Here is a 15,984-nt window from a genome sequence, read left to right as displayed (position 1 = left end):
CCTAACACCCTAATATTTGAGATATCCCTGTGGGGGAAAGCAAAACAAGTGCTTACTGAAGTCAACAGGTTGTGCCTCTGTAGAAACTGAACTTTGGGAATTTTGTGAGAGAAATGTGAATGTTCTGAAGAGGCCTGATAAGAGAATCGGGTATTGGAACCTTTTTGAGAAAGATACCTGGCAGGAGCGTATACCTGGGGGTCTTATATGAACCAAAGGGAGGACAAGCAGTTTTGTTGTATTGAGTCTTTGTTGAAATTGAATCTTTTGGTTGAAGGAGTTTATGGCAAGGGAAATACACCATCAAATCCAAACTTTGTTGGAAAATAATTGTTATACCAACCCTTTGTTGAAATTAAACAGTTTGTTTTGACCATCCTGCATACTACTGGTTTTCAACCTATTTCAACCCTTATCGTAAATAAAACATTTTTTCCTTTGTCGGCTGCTTAAGGAAAATAAGACACTTTCATCATCCTTAAAAGAACTTTGGTGAAACAGTATATTTCCAAATTTCCTTTCCTGAAACAGTTCACGGGAAGGAAAACTAAACTTAGAAAACAAGGATTGTCTTGCTGAAAGCGTGTGTGTATGTGTTTTTCTTCTGTTAGTGTGCGGAATGGATGCATTTGGACACGAGGACAACTTGTATTTTAGGTTTGTTTTCATAGGAAAGGGCATGATGGGTCTCTTGTTGTTTGAATAAACATGATAGATATTGAGAATACTTCAACTTTGTGTTCGCCTCGCATTGCTGACCGCCACCCCCAGAGTTCACATGTCTGTCTGGCTTTCGGACTAGTTTCGGCACCCTGGTGTTTTACCAAGCTCATGAGACCGGTAGTGAGTTTAAGGGAACAGGGTATTTGACTGATCATATACCTGGACGATATGTCTAATGCGTCAGGATAGGGATCTACTTCAGGCGCAAGTGAAAATTGCAACTGATCTTTTGCAGCAGCTGGGCTTTCTTGTAAATTGGGAGACCTCTCCACTATGGCTGGAGCAGTCCATGGAACTCCTGAGATTTGTGCTAGACACGACCCACGGGACTCTGTTTATCATTGGGCCAAGAGTGATCAGGATGACGTCTCTGAGGAAGTTTGCTATAATGGTGGGTCAACTTGCGGCCTCAATCCAGGCCATATTCCCTGGTCCTCTCCATTACAGAGCCCTACAACAGTTGAAGATCCAACATCTCAGAAAGGGCCTGTCCTACGAGCAGCTGCTATATCAAGGAGCAATGTCTGAATTGGAGTGGTGGTCCCAGCATATGGAGCCCTTGAATGGGAGAGCATTATTTGTCTCCTCCCCGGACCTAGTAATAGTCTGATGCCAGCCGGTGGGGCTGTGAAGTCTGTTGTGGAGAAATGATAGGGGGCAGCTGGTCGGGACAGGAGTTAAATATGCACATCAGTTGCCTGTAGTTATTAGCGGGTTCCTTTGTAGTGAAATGCTGAACCCAGGACACAGGGCATTGTGTAGGCCTCAAAATGGACCATGCGTCTTTAGAAAAATATATATCAATCGACTGGGCGGAACGAGATCCAGAATGTTAGCGGAGGATTTTTGTCATTTGTGCCTGCAGAGGAAGATCTTGGTAATGACCGACTACCTACCAGACTCACAGAACGACGTAGCAGACAGGAATTCCAGATCTCGGGATGCCAGCCATTGGCAGTTGTACTCTGAGGTATTCCAGAAACGGAGGTCCTGATGGGGGGGGGGGGAGGGGGGGGGGTCTGTGTTGGACAGATCTATTTGCATCGAGGCTGAACAGACTGGCCTCATTTCTTCAGTTGGAGACTGGACCCCGAGGCGGAGGCAATGGATGTGTTTTTCCAGTCCTGGGGCCGGACAGAGTATGGGTTTCCTCAGTTAAAAATTATTCCGAGGACTCCAGTGCAAGAGATGAGAGACGATTGTGCTGGGTGCAACACGGAACGACATCCCTTGGTACAGTTGGCAACCTGAACTTAATAGCGTGGGTGATTCCCGGGTTATGGCAGTTCTTTCGGGAGAAGCTGAATGCATCACAGAGGAGTCGTGGGCTCCTGGGCACAGGAGGACTTATAAATCTGCGTGGACACAATGCATAGCTGGTGTCTGGAGTGGAACGTGCATTCCACTGGCACAGATGTGGCGCATGTAGGGAATTTCCTGGCGCAATTGGCGGCACAAGGAAAGGCCTATAGAACAATTAATACATCGCGGTCAGTGATTTCAGGGGGACATCCGCGTGTCGAGGGCCTACTATTGGCAGAACATCACTTGGTATGTAGATTGCTAAAATGCATAAAGAGTTTAAAGTCGTCAGCACCTAAGTACACACGGTTGTGGGATGTGGTGTTGAGGACCGACCATGCACAACTTTCCAGGAAGCCTCTTTCAGCCAAGCGACAAGGCTACTATGTCTTGTAGCTTGCAAAAGGGTTTTGGATGTGAGGGCTTTAGAGATTACTAGAAAGGCTTGTGTCCCCAACAGGGGTTGCGTTCACTGGCTCGAAAAGAACCAAGTTATGTTTAAGAATAGTGTCCTATGCTTCATTCCCAGATCAGCCCAAGCTTTGTCCGGTCAGATTTCTGGCAGCTTATGAGGCCATGACGGAACGCTTTAGACCCACAGGAGAATCACAGCTGCTCATAGCATTACGTTAGACTTATGGAGCAGTAACCGGCTACAATTGCGAGATGGGTTATGCAGAAATGTATCGGTTATGCAGCAATTGGTTTTGCATACAACGTAGGGGCTGGGCTGGAAGATATACTGAAGGCAGCCTACTGGTTGAATGAGTCAACTTTTAAGTAAGAATTTGTATTTCCGACCTGTTGAGCAGATTTTGACTGTGGTGGTAGGTAAGCTTTGAAAATCATAATCCGATACGCTGGGTATTGACCTAGAATTCAGATTTTCAACACAAACGTTTATAGAAAGTCCTAATTGTATTAAAGACACAGAGACTAAGGATGATCCCACTATGGCAATTGTTAATATAGTCATTGTATGTACTGACTGTTTTATTATGTGAAATACTGTAAAGTAATAATGGCATGATTGCCCACCTAGAGTAGATCTCTTATTAAAACATTGTTTGTGTTGTAGGTTTGGATACAGAGAACAAGCCGGCAGGTTCATGAGGAGTGAGTGGAAGGCGATCTTGAGTTGACGTCAACCAATTGAGGTGCAAAAAAAAGTTGGAACAGCAAAAGAGGAAGAAATGACAAGGGTTAGAGAGTTTAAGGACATGAAGGAGCAACGGATTGATTAATGGGACCCTTTGTCAGTGCACACCATTGTTTAAGGACTACCAAAAGACTCATATTATGGGATTTGTAGTTTTTGGTTTTGTTACCTTGTTATATTTTTACTATGCTGCTCGAGGTCAAGTTTGGAGAAAAGCGTAATCCTTCGCCTATGTGTCTTTTAATAGAATTAAGACTTTCTAGTTTATTTATTTGTATAGCGCCGCCTGGCTCTGGGGCATCTGGGCGCTTAACGTGGTTACATGGTTACAATCATTATCACAGTCAGTGTATGAATATTACAAGGCATATGTATGACCTTTACAGTTAATATAGTACACAGTATATGCAGGTAGAATAGGAGCATTTGCATCAATGTATAGCATTTCCAGGTTCTTACAGTATATACAATACTTGTATGGAATCAAATATGTACAGTCAGTTATATAGCTAGCTATTCTGGATGTCTTGGATACATGCTGATAATTAAGCATTGATGTTTTGAGGGTTATGGTGTCAATATAGATGTAAATAAATAGAACATTAGTGTTGCAAATCGTCATGGAATGGGTCTTAAAGGATTAAAGCTAGGGCCCATTTAGGTTTCATTGTTGGTGTATGCAGAGAATTTGGTGGCTGCACTTTTGCACCCTCCAGTGTCATGTCCACTTCTAAAGAGTGTTTTTGATGAGGTTGCAATGTTATCTGGCTAGAAAAGTAACTGGACTAAAAGTGAAATTGTTTTAATGGACAGTTGTTATATGAATGATTCTGAAGGATGGAGTTGTAAATGGTCAGATGAAAGGGTCACATACATGGGGTGAATTAGCTCGATAAGGGATTTAAAAAAAGATTGTGGGTTCATGTGAAGAAAGTGATTTCTCTTATAAGAAAGATGTTGCGAAATGGAAGATTATCTCTTTAATTATGTAGGACAAAATAAGTGCAATAAAGATGTCTTTATTACTAAAGATTTATATTATCCAGTCACTATCTTTGCCTTTCTCAAAGAACTTACTACGTTTTCAAGAACCTTCTGTAGGAGGATAAAGAGACTAAAGGGATTCCTCGTTCTATCCTGGCTCATGTGTGGCATTGAGGTTTTGGATATTCGGATCTGGGTAAATATTGTAGAGGTTTCGTTCTTAAGAAGTGTTGTACTTTACACAAACTGAAGTGAAAATACCAATCTGGGTGGCTATGGAGGCTTGGGCAGTAGCACCCTTCCGGCTTGCAAATGTGTGGGATGCCACTATTTTTATTACTTTTTCACCCTCTATACGGATGACTAGTACCGCGCTAATTGAATGGTTAAAGGAGAATGAGCAGGTTGTCTGGTTACATAAGGAGGCTTCCTTATGGAACAATCCGGCTCTTCAGTTGAATAATAGTGACATTTTGGAAAGGCTGTGTGAAGAAGGGTATGCTGAGTTTAGGAGATTGGGGGATAAATGTGGATTGTGTAGGAGGGATAGACGAAGATTTTTAGATTTGAAATCTTTGTGTCAAAGGATGGATATGACTAATGTCCCATTGGCTGATGGACCTGGGTTAAGATTTAAGGGTACGACTTTCCTTGGACTCATGTCGGTTGGGTCTGAGATTACTGATGGGATTGTTTGAAGGCAAAGTGGTCTACTGAGTTGAATTGTGAGTTGTCGGTGTGAGTGGGAAAAGGCGACTAAAGAGGCAACCTTAATGAAGTTGGATCTAAAGTTACGACTAATACAGCAGAAAACATTTATGTAGGTTGTATTGGACTCCTGAGAAAGTGTTTTAGGTTTCCAGGATGATTGTTGCTGGTGGTGTGGTGATGGTTGGGGGAGGGGGTGACTCTGTTGCCCATGTTATGGGAGTGTTCAAGGGTTAAAATGTTTGGAGAGAAGTCCTTGATCGAATTGAGTTAGTTGTGAACACAGATGTTTCAAGATACCCCAAAAATACATTACTATAGTTAAGTGGGTCAGCATTAATGAGGGAGGAGGTAAAAGGAGAGCGAACAGACGATATGGGGGGTCCATAGGTCTGGAGAGGGAATGAAAAAGAGGATGTTGGTAAGGGTTTGTCTGGAGGAAGTACTGGTGTAGGTATTGGCGCTAGTGAGGCCTGGGTTACACAGGGCAAACACACATTTGATGTATATGTTCTAATGGAATAGCCACATAGATCAGTGCACATACAAGGGAAATGCAAGAAAGCTATTTTTACAATGCATGTTGTACAAAGCAAAGGTGTCACATTTTCTTGTTGGGAGCTAAAATCTTTGTAGTACTTGCTGATTCTGACAGCTTATAGATGACCGTGTTAACATTTGGCCCTTTGGGTGGAGGGGGGAAGAAATTGTCAACACAGGTATGTTTCAGCCACATTTAGCAGTCTAGGTTGCTCAAAGTTGGGCGGCCTTCATCAGGCAGGCGGGAGACAATGCAGGGGCACTGTGTAGTGGTCCTGTGGGTATCTGTGGGATGTCAAACCAAGAGTGATGTTTGAGTCACTGTTCGGGTATGTCATTTTATAATTTGAATAAGCTATTATTGCTTTTAGTTGGTGGAAAGCAACCCTCAGAGGGGCTGACTTTGTAAACCTTGTTTGAACACGGTTGTGGGCCTCTACTTGTGTTGGTAGAAGAGGGTCCAGGTCAAGGCTATGGGTAAAGACTCTCAAGCCTTAAATGCGTGATGAATTGGTGAAAAATTAATCGAGCAGCAGCACGAGTATCACATTAAGAGCTGTAGAGTTAGGATGGGTAATATTTGCAGCAGCACGTTCTTTCCTAGCTTTAAAGCAGCTGGGTTCAGCATGAACAGGAGGAAACTCTTAGGAGAAAGGAGCCTTTTGTGCTCCTATCGGAAGCTCTAACGAGCACAGCCTGTAAGGTCGGTGCCTAGCTTCAGCTCTATCACAACTTTATATTTAAAGAAAGGGTGGTTATAATTTCATTTTGCTCTATGAACTAAACACATGGAAATGGTGACACATTTTTAATTTATGATCTACCCCCCTCTTCCCAGAAATGTTCTTTGGCACATTATGAATGGTGCTCTACAACAAAGGGGAGCCTTCAAAACACAATTCCTAACCGTAGAAGCCCAACTTTTATTACTAATGGGGCAGTAGTTAAGTCAGCGTGACATTGCAACACCTTTTCTCTTAGGTCTGAAAGCTCTTCTTTCTTTGTCTCGGTTCATTCTGAGCCATTTTCAGGGGAGACTATTAAAACCAGAATGAGCCCAGCCCTTTGGTGTGCTTTTTGTGTTACATTTTCTTTTTCAGTTCCTCCAAAGATGAGTCGGCAGGCTAAAGCTACTCCAGGCCCACATGGCACTCTAGAGGCGCAACTCCTTCTGGGAATTAACTTAACCTTTTGTGAAATGGAAAAGTGGTACCTATCTACTTGAATGCCTTTTTGGACACTTTGCTGTAGTCCCACTTCCCATGAATAATCTTTCTGGTTCCTCTGGTCTCTCTTATCTCATTTTAACACTGGTTGACTTTTCAGTCCATTGAGGGTGTATATGGTTACCCTAAAAGTACTGCAACTGATAAGTTTTCTTTTTTTTTTTTTTTTAAAGATTTTTTTGTTGTTTTGGTTGACCGCCATTTTATTTTAGAATCTTGTGGGGGTTTTTTTTGGTTCAATTATATTCTAATTTGATCCCAGCCAGAGTCCTTGAAGTGGTAGACATTTCAAGCTGTATGCTGCTAGTCAAGCATAGTCGCTTGCCACTTTAGTCCTTCACCTCCACACATCATATAATGTTTTAGATGACAAGTCTGTTATCAGTAGCCAGTGGCAGTTGAACATTTTGAGGCCAGTTTTGAGGGGAAGGAAAATCCCAGCAAGTCAATCTATGTTGAGGTTATCCAAAGCAGTTCTGTGTTGGGATTTCTTTTTAAACTTTATTTTAAAGCGAAAACGGATACCGTAACATGGACAATTATATGATATGCATGCTGAACCCCATGTTACAGCAAAGTGTGGCGAAGTACAACTAAAAGTAGTAATATAGTTAGTCTAGCAACACCATAACAGTTCAAAAGTTTCCACCCCCCCCCCCCCCACTTAGTGAGATTAGTCGATTGGACCATTTGTATGTATTGATTGTGACTGATGCATCCGCAGAGACCCCCAAATGTCCTTATGCCTGCAGATGAGGGTAACCGTACCTGTGCAGGTCTCTGCCCTTTCGCTGGTATAGACCAGATCTGAGCCACCCGGTACAAGTAGGCTCTCATGACGACTTCAGTACCGTAAGATACTTTTTACCACAATACAGGCCACAATCTAAAATCTCCTGATGACAATTGATACTTTACCAATGTCTCCCTGCAGGTATTAATAGGAGACAAAGTGGGTGGAATATCAGCAATATATCATTGAGCATCCCAGCCACGCTTCGTCAAAATTGAGCAACAGGATGACTGTCCCAGAACATTTATAATGCAGTTGGTTAAGCACCTTGAATTGTACTATAGGATATCTAGCACACATTGATAGCTCTTTGGTTAATGGGCATCATCTCTTCCACTGCACATCTGTTGGCTACTTCCCAGAACTCGTTCCCACTTGGAGCGTGCCCCATTCATCGAATGACTGGTTTGGTACATGTTATATAATTTATTGGATATTTATAAAGTGCCTATACAGCAAATGGTGTTTGAAGGTGCCACAAGACAAAAAATGGGAAGGGGAACAGGGATGAAACAATAACGTTCCTACTATGCTTTGTCTCATTCGGGTCATGCAATTGCAGTAACAAAAAGGGAGAGGTGGGTTGAGGGAGAGTGCCGGTCGGAGAGGAATGCAATCATGCAAGGGTGGGGAAGGGAAGTGCAGGACAGTGAGCGTGCAAGTGCTGGAGGAGAAGATGGGTCAAGAGGGCCCAGGGGTTAGGCGAGTGCTAAGAGGAGGCCAGGTGGACAAGTGCCAGGGAGTGACGAGCCACATGCTAAGTGCGAGGACGGGGGTGGACTGGGCGAGGAGGGCCTGGTGCCCTCTAGTATTCAGAAGGAAACTGTCAAATGAGGCAGGCGCAGGGGTAGTAGCAGCGGAGGGGGGGAAGGAAGGAAGGAAGGAAGGAAGGAAGGAAGGAAGGAAGGAAGGAAGGAACGAACCCATGATGTTCAGCTTTAAAAGTACTTGAGTAGACAGCTTTGAGCTGTTGACTCGTTTTCCTTGTGGTAGCACCCGATTCAAATGTGGAAGTAAAGGCAAATGAGTCCAAGCGAAGGGCAAATCTGTCAGAAAGCCATTACATACCCATTTGCCACACAATGATTCCTTGCAAACACTAAGATGTACATGCCCCAATAGTATTGCTATGTAGATGTGCCCTAGAGCCACCTGGCTGCAGTAATGACATTCTCAGAAAAGTCAGTATCCATGCCCAGCTAACCACACACAGACGGATTGCCAAAAATGTCATTTCTTTTGACTAGCTAGGCAGTAGTGATACTATCGTCCTTGAAGGACAAGCCACTGGCTTACTCGCACATTTTCGTTTTTCTGTCACCATATTATTTGGGCTTATAACTTATTGGTTAATGCTTCCCATCCAGCATTAATATTTTGTACTATCATCTCAACGGCTAATGTTTAAGTGCAGAACGTGTCCGCTAAAAGGAGAGCAGGGCTCCAATTAAAGTATGACGGCACTGGAAGGAAGCACCAATGTGGAACTGAATGAAGAGCAGAGTTTTGAACATTTCATAGTGAAAGTTTCTATCATTTTATTACTAGAACTACTTACAATTTCTTTAGAAATGCCACCTTTTTTTTTTAAGGGTTACAACATTTTTTTAGAATGAAAGCTGTGAAAAAGTACTGATCGGAAGGGGACACTGGAATGAGTAAAGTAGCCATCTAAAGAATAGAGGGGTACAGAGCAGCGGAAGATAGTGAGCAACTGTAGCAGAGACCGGGGTTGGCACGACCCCATAAGAGAAGGAAGGGTGAGACGGAGGAGAGCTGAACAGATAACTTTCCGAGGAGGTGGGGGTGGTGAGAAGGAGCCATGTATCATGTTAACATGGAAGCCCTTTTTATTTGGTGTGCTATTAAGCCTTCCCAGACCATCCACCTTCTACTTCTTTACTGCCCTCCGGGCCCTATAGGATCCTTTGGCAAAGATCTAGCTGATTTGGCAGCAAACTTGAACCTTCAATTCTCTAACCTTGTAATTCTAGGCGATTTCAATTTGCACCCTAACATGCTTAACTCTGCTGAAATTATGTCTTTTTTTGATACTCTTTCAGACTTACATCTACACCAATTGGTGCAAGCTCCTACTGCAATACATGGTAACATCCTCGACTTAGTATTTGCTAAAGACTCTTTACTGTGCCCTGGTCTGATTGAACCAGTGACATGGTCTGACCATCATTTGGTCTCCTGCTCTTTTCTACCCACTATTTCCTTCCGTAAACCTCCACCCCCTAAGATGCTTCTACGCTTGTGGCGCTCAGTCGACCCGAAGGCACGTAGTGCCCAGATTACCTCTAATTGTGCCTCTTTGAAGGCATTATCTTTGACTTCCCTTTCTCATTCTCTGACGACCGCAGCTGATTTCTATGCTCCATTGAAATTGACTCAGGGTCGTAGGCTACCCTCTCAACCCCGGTTCACGGACCAGCTCAGAACGGCTCGCCTCCAACGCAGACAAGCTGAACGTAAATGGCGTGCGTGCTATGGTCCCGTGCTTAGAGATCTATATAAACTTAACTTGGCCACTTATCTGACCAGTGTAAAACTGGCAAAATCCATTTTTTTTGCCCAGATAATTGAACACTCGCTGTGCAAACCTAAAGCTCTTTTCTCCATTGTGCACTCGCTACCTTCCTGGAGACTCTTACCACTATGGTTAAACCATCCCAGAAACTGTGCAATGACTTGGCTTCCTTCTTCATTACAAAAATTGATGTCATTCGAGCTAACATCGCAAAATCTCTTTCTTTACTGCCTCCTGATACCACCTGTTTTGTCCCCCCTTTCCCTAGTGACACTCTTGCGAGTTGGTCCTCTTTCCCTCTGTTCACCGAAGCAGAAGTCCTGGCAGCCATTTTAAAGATCAAATCCTCTTCTCCTGAGGATGCTATTCCGGCTGTTATGATGAAGACGATTGCCCCAGACATCTTAACTGATATCACGATGGCGATATGCCAGACTGGCCTGGTGCCATCGGAGTTGAAATCAGCGAGTTTCATTCCATTCCCAAAGAAGCCTTCCCTGGACCCTACTATTCCGGCTAACTTCCATCCCATCTCCCTTCTTCATTTCCTATCTAAACTTTTGAAATCTTTGGTTACCCCTTTATTGTCTTCCTTTCTGGAATCCTCTAAAATCTTTAATCATGCTCAGGCTGGTTTCAAGCCAGGCACAGGTACTGAAAGTGTCCTTGTCTCTGTGCAAGATGACTTGTCCACACTTGTCGATGCTGGCGGAGCCGGGGCTTTGATCCTATTAGATCTTTCTGCCGCATTCGACACGGACCATTCCATCCTCCTCTCACAGATCGGGATCTCTGGCTCTGTTCTCGCCTGGTTTACTTCTTTTCTTTCTGATCGCACTCAGACCCTCGCTATGCCTCCTTTTCTATCTACTCCCTGTTCCCTCACCTGTGGGGTCCCTCAGGGATCCTCTCTATCACCGATTTTGTTCAATATATATATCTGGGCCCTGATTTGTCTCATCCGTTCTTATGGGTTTAACTGTTAGTCATATGCGGATGACGCACAAATCCTGATCCGCTTAGATCAGGCTCAATCTGAGGTTTCAGCCTGCCTCCATGACTGTCTTGGGGCAGTCGGGATATGGATGGATCAGAATTGGCTAAAGCTTAATGGGGACAAGACGGAGGTACTGTTGGTAGGATGCCCTCCCAACCCCCTACTGTGGACCCCTGCTTTTTGGCCCCTCTCCCTGGGCCCTTTACCTGGCCCAGTTAGCAAAGTAAAGAACCTAGGGCTTATCCTCTCCGCTGCTCTGTCTATGGCTAACCAGGTCACGGTTGTTTGTCAGTCCACCCATCATCAGATCTGGGTCCATAAGAAGGTCATGCCTATGATCCCCGAAGCCCTTCGTCCTCCCGTGGTGGCTGCGCTAGTACTCTCACGGCTGGACTATTGTAATTCGCTGTACCTGGCACAACCGATGGTCTTATCCATCGTCTCCAGCGTATGCAGAACCTTGCAGCCAGGTTAGCCACTGGCTCCCCCTATGGGGCTCATATCACGCCAGTACTACGCCAACTTCACTGGTTGTCAGTGAAGCAGCAAATTAATTTCAAGTCTCTGCATCGTCCACCGGGCTATTCACGCCCAGGGTGCCAAATGTTTAGTCTAAATTTATTAGATACATACCGGATCGGGACCTCCGCTCCGACCTCTAACCGTCTGACCGTTCCTAGAGCTAATCAGGAAAGGCTTGGTGGCAGAGCTTTCTCTATTGCTGCTCCCAAATTGTGGAACAGCGTCCCCCCGCTACTGAAAGCCGCTGCCACCCATCTTGGTTTTAGAAGAGCTCTGAAAACCTACTTATTTTAATTTCTGGTCGTCCATTGGTTTTTCTCGACCGAGCAGCCACCTTTTCGATCACCATGATGCCTTTGGGCGACCGCGCGCTTTATAAACTGCAATAACATAACATCAACATGTATGCATTGCCCTCAGCCTGTCGGGTGCAAGGCTGTAACCCTGACATTGATGACCTGGTTCACCTTGAACTTCAAGTTCAAATGATTTAGACTGAATGAATCATTTTATAGGCACACAGCAGGAAACCAGCTGTCGGTCATAACACATTTAATGAGGCTAGGGCCGTCAGAATAAATTGCCACTTACTTGGCAGGTACATCTTGGGGGAAGTCGGAACCGATTACTTTGATAAAGAGGGGATTAGGATACTGTGTATGAGGGGACGGTTGGAAAGCAGCATTGTGGGTAAGGAACATGATGGGTCTGCACTGAGAGACTGGAGGGTGATAGCAAAGCACTTCAGCTAGTTGGCACTACAGCTGTTTTCTATGGCATGCTTTGAGGATGAGATGATCTTGGGGACCAGAGGTGGGAAGTAGTTGGAAGGCATTTTGATTGTTGAAACGGAGAGAACTGTTCACTCGAAGCGTCACAAAAGACATGAAATATACCTAACCATACCTTAAGCATGAGAATGTCGCATATCAAACTTTGACAGCCATGGATACAAGTCTTGCAGGCAGAACACTGTTCTTTCCCCTCAATCTTTCTTGCCACCAACTTCTCCCCTTACCCCACCCACCCAAGGCTAATGGGGTTGCATAGTGTTTTGGTCAGGGTTTTGGTATTTTATCCACAGGTAACCGGCAAAATGGTATTTTTGTTCTTTGCTCCAGCGGCCCCTGGGGATCTGTCCCTAGGGTTTGGGCAGATTTCGATGCATGCCAAGGGCTAGCACACGACCAGCTAGCAGCTCCAGTGAACAAGGAAAACTGTACACAGTTTGCAGGTGGTAGTAATGCTTCACTGACCGATGCATGATGCACCTCCAAATGTCTGCGATCCTTTCCAACCCTCTATTCCACTGCTTGCTTCAAAGGAACATGTATCGTATGTCTGCATTAAGATATGCTCTACACAACAAGCCCCAACTAAAAAATTCCTTTGGATTCCACTTCACGCCGTCTCCTGGATGTTCCCATTTACTATTATTGGCTTGCCTTCATGGCCTTTTCTGTTACTGGGCTGTGTGCCTGGCACCAAAATAAAATGCACCTAGAACATAGTTTCTAGCCAACCTGCAGATCCATTGTGGATTTTCCTCTGGCCCCACTCACTGCTCTGTGAGGTGCACAGCTTACACATTAGAAACAGATGGTCGTGGACAGAGACTTACTATCTTTAAAGAGGCGACTCGGAGCCCCAACCAGGTCTAATTCAATGCAATTGTTACGGTACCTACACATCTGCATCTCCGACCCAAAATCAAAATCCCAAGTAGCCACCAGTTGGTTACTCGGCATTTAAGAAAACAAAAACAGAAGACAAATAAGCATTGCAGAGCTGCCTATTGCAGTTCCATGGTGGCCGCGTGTTCAATGGGTGGAAAACAAACATTTGTTCAATTGAACTGCAGATTTAAACTAATCTTATATAAAAGCAAGCTGTAGGAAAGTCTACAAATCACTAACATCAGGATCATATATTGCAGGTTCTTTTGGAATGTTCCTCTACAAGAGTTTACAGAAATCTTACATTCTCCTTTGTCTAAATGTTCACTGTTAACCAGTCCTGGCTTTTAAGCTCACGTCACATCGTATTCTGGTACTTGTAGGCCAACATTTATACAAAGGAAAATAACGGGAGGAATTTCCAGAATAAAGAAACTCCATAGCAGAAGAGAACACCTGTTAGAATACCAATCGACTAAATGTATCCGAAGGGGCAGGATACAACCAGTTAACAGAGGCGTACCTGCCCACGTCCATGTATTTAAACAGGCTTGTATTGCCTTTATCTTAAGTTCTATGGCATAATGTTGTGTCATTTTGTGCATTCCATATACTAATTAGTCAACTACTTATTCTTTAGGACGTGTCCTGTAATTATGATGTTATAAGTAGCATTAAAGTATTACAACGTGCATCTGTTCCTGCCCAAGTAGTCCATTGTTCTGTAAGTTTGGGGATTCCTGCTCAGATGCAGCATGAAGGGGCAGGGAGCTAGGTAAGAAAGACTTAACTGTATGGTACATATGTCACAAGTACCAGTTACTTTTCGTGTTGCATGTAATCGGGAGCACACACGCCAGCCATCCTCAGGCTTACAAGCTCGGTTCGTAACTGGCAATTTCAGAACACTCGTGCATCATTCCCCATCCAACATCCATTGAGGCGTCATTCATTTAGTCAACTACATTCTCACAGCATGCAATCATGACCAGCAGGACCTGACTTGCAACAAGACCCAATAAACCACATTCCCTTTATATTCATTAACACTACAAGACACAACAAAGTGCTTGCTGGACACCAAGCACAGCCATGAGAAATTAGGTCCCCTCTATCGGGTACTTTATTGGATCCCAGGGCGTAACCCACAGCTGCACGATATTGTTTTGTTTAAAAAATTCTTCTATAGTTTTAACTTTATCCACCTATTAGATGTTGTACTTTTTACTCTCTTATGAAGACAAACTTATTTTTACTCTTAAAATTGCATTTACTCTCTAATTATAAAAATAGAGCGTAAAATACTCTCACCTCAAAATTGTATCTGGAGGACTGGGAAGGTCGGTCAGAAAGGAAGGTCAACCAGTCCAGTGCCAGGTCAGTGATGCCAAGGGTATCATCGAGCCAATTTATAAGGGTGGCATGGTTGACCGTATCAAAGGTAGAGGAAAGGTCAAGAAGGATGAGAACGGAAGGAGTTGGAATCGGGATTTGAGAGCAAGGCTTCACAGGTGTTAATGAGTGCAGGTTCTGCTGCTTCGAAGCCAGATTGGTAGTCGTGGAGACAACCAACAGATTCAGTGTGGTGGATCAGTTTGGGTATGACCAGCTTCTCGAAGAGTTTGCCCAGGAAGAGGGTAATCGAGATAAAGCGGTAGTTATCCGGGCAGGAGGGGTCAGCAGAAAGCTTTTTGAGGGGAGGCTGAACAAGGGACTGCTTGAGGGGTAGAGGGAAGGAGCCAGTGGCAAAAGGGTGATTGCACAAATCGGCCAAGGCTGGAGCAAGGGAGGCAATGTTGTACTGGATAGTTCTGCAGGAGCAGGGCAGCACCTGTTGGAGGAGACTTTCATAGAGAGGACTTGTCTCGAGACCTCATCCGGTGTTAGGGGGGGGGGGAGAAAGGGAGAGGGAGGGGGACGGGGAGGAGGGGGAGGGAGGGGGGGGAGCTATGGGAAGTCTCAGAGCAGGTGAGGGTGGGAGGCAGGGGTGTAGAGCAGCAGGAGAATAGGATATCCTGAGTTTTGGTAATCAAGTGGGAGGCAAGTACATTGCAGAGGGCCAGGGATGGCAGAGAAGAAGTTGAGTCTGCAGTAGGTTTGGCGAGTTCCTTGCAGATTTTGAATGGTTCACCTCTGTTGTTAGTGGTCCCAGAGATGCAGGCTTGGATATAGGCGGCCAGTCTGTCAGAGGATGTGCCTGAAGCCTGCCACTTCCTCTTAGCACTTGGTTTCAGAGAGGGTAGGTTGGAGTCCTACCAGGTGCTGCGCTTGGAGGCAGGTTTCATGCGGATCTTCATGTCAGGGGCAAGGATGTCCAGGTTGTTGTCGATGTATAGGTGAAGGTTAGCAAGGAATGTGTTGGTGTGGGAGTCAGTGGCTGGAGTGGGAGGAGTTATGAAAGTGGAGGCAACAGCAGAAACTGACCCTCGCTTTAACGGTCGAGTGACTGAGAAGGAGACTGTCAGTGCGGGCAGAGGCTTAGCTGGGGGACCCAAGACCCAGGTGAGAGGACAGGGGCGCATGGCCAGACCTGGATTGAGGTGGAGTGAGTGAGTTGGGGATGTCTGCTGAGATGAAAGCTGTAGGAACGTAGGTTCCTCGGACACATCTGTCAGGTTCCACGGGTAACCTTTATTTCAGTTACACAAGATAACAGTGACCCACTGGGTCCCATCACCCAGGTTAGGCCCCTCCAAGGGACAACCACAGGAACCTTTATTACATTACAGGCATTCCTGCACTCGCACACAAACCTTCTCCCAGGCACACCAACATTCTCTCCGCATTCCCAGGCACCTGCATTCACACCAAGCACAAT

At 44.9% G+C, this 15,984-nt stretch overlaps 1 protein-coding gene across 5 annotated transcripts in view; it reads left to right on the top strand.

Moving 5' to 3' along the window:
• Nucleotides 1-15,984, top strand: part of AIFM1 (apoptosis inducing factor mitochondria associated 1) — a 909,880-nt gene that overhangs the window by 41,484 nt on the left and 852,412 nt on the right. The window contains exon 2 of one of the 5 annotated variants that reach the window (XM_069613096.1): nt 3,104-3,182. The exons of the other annotated variants lie outside the window; for them this stretch is intronic. The gene's annotated coding sequence lies outside the window, so the exon portion shown is untranslated. The remainder of the gene's footprint in view (nt 1-3,103; nt 3,183-15,984) is intronic. 5 annotated transcript variants of the gene reach the window in all.

The sequence above is a fragment of the Ambystoma mexicanum genome, chromosome 5p, assembly GCF_040938575.1.
Source record: "Ambystoma mexicanum isolate Mex_15411 chromosome 5p, UKY_AmexF1_1, whole genome shotgun sequence".
NCBI lineage: Eukaryota > Metazoa > Chordata > Amphibia > Caudata > Ambystomatidae > Ambystoma > Ambystoma mexicanum.
Note: the sequence above shows the minus strand (reverse complement) of the source record. Positions and strands in the feature narration are given on the sequence as shown.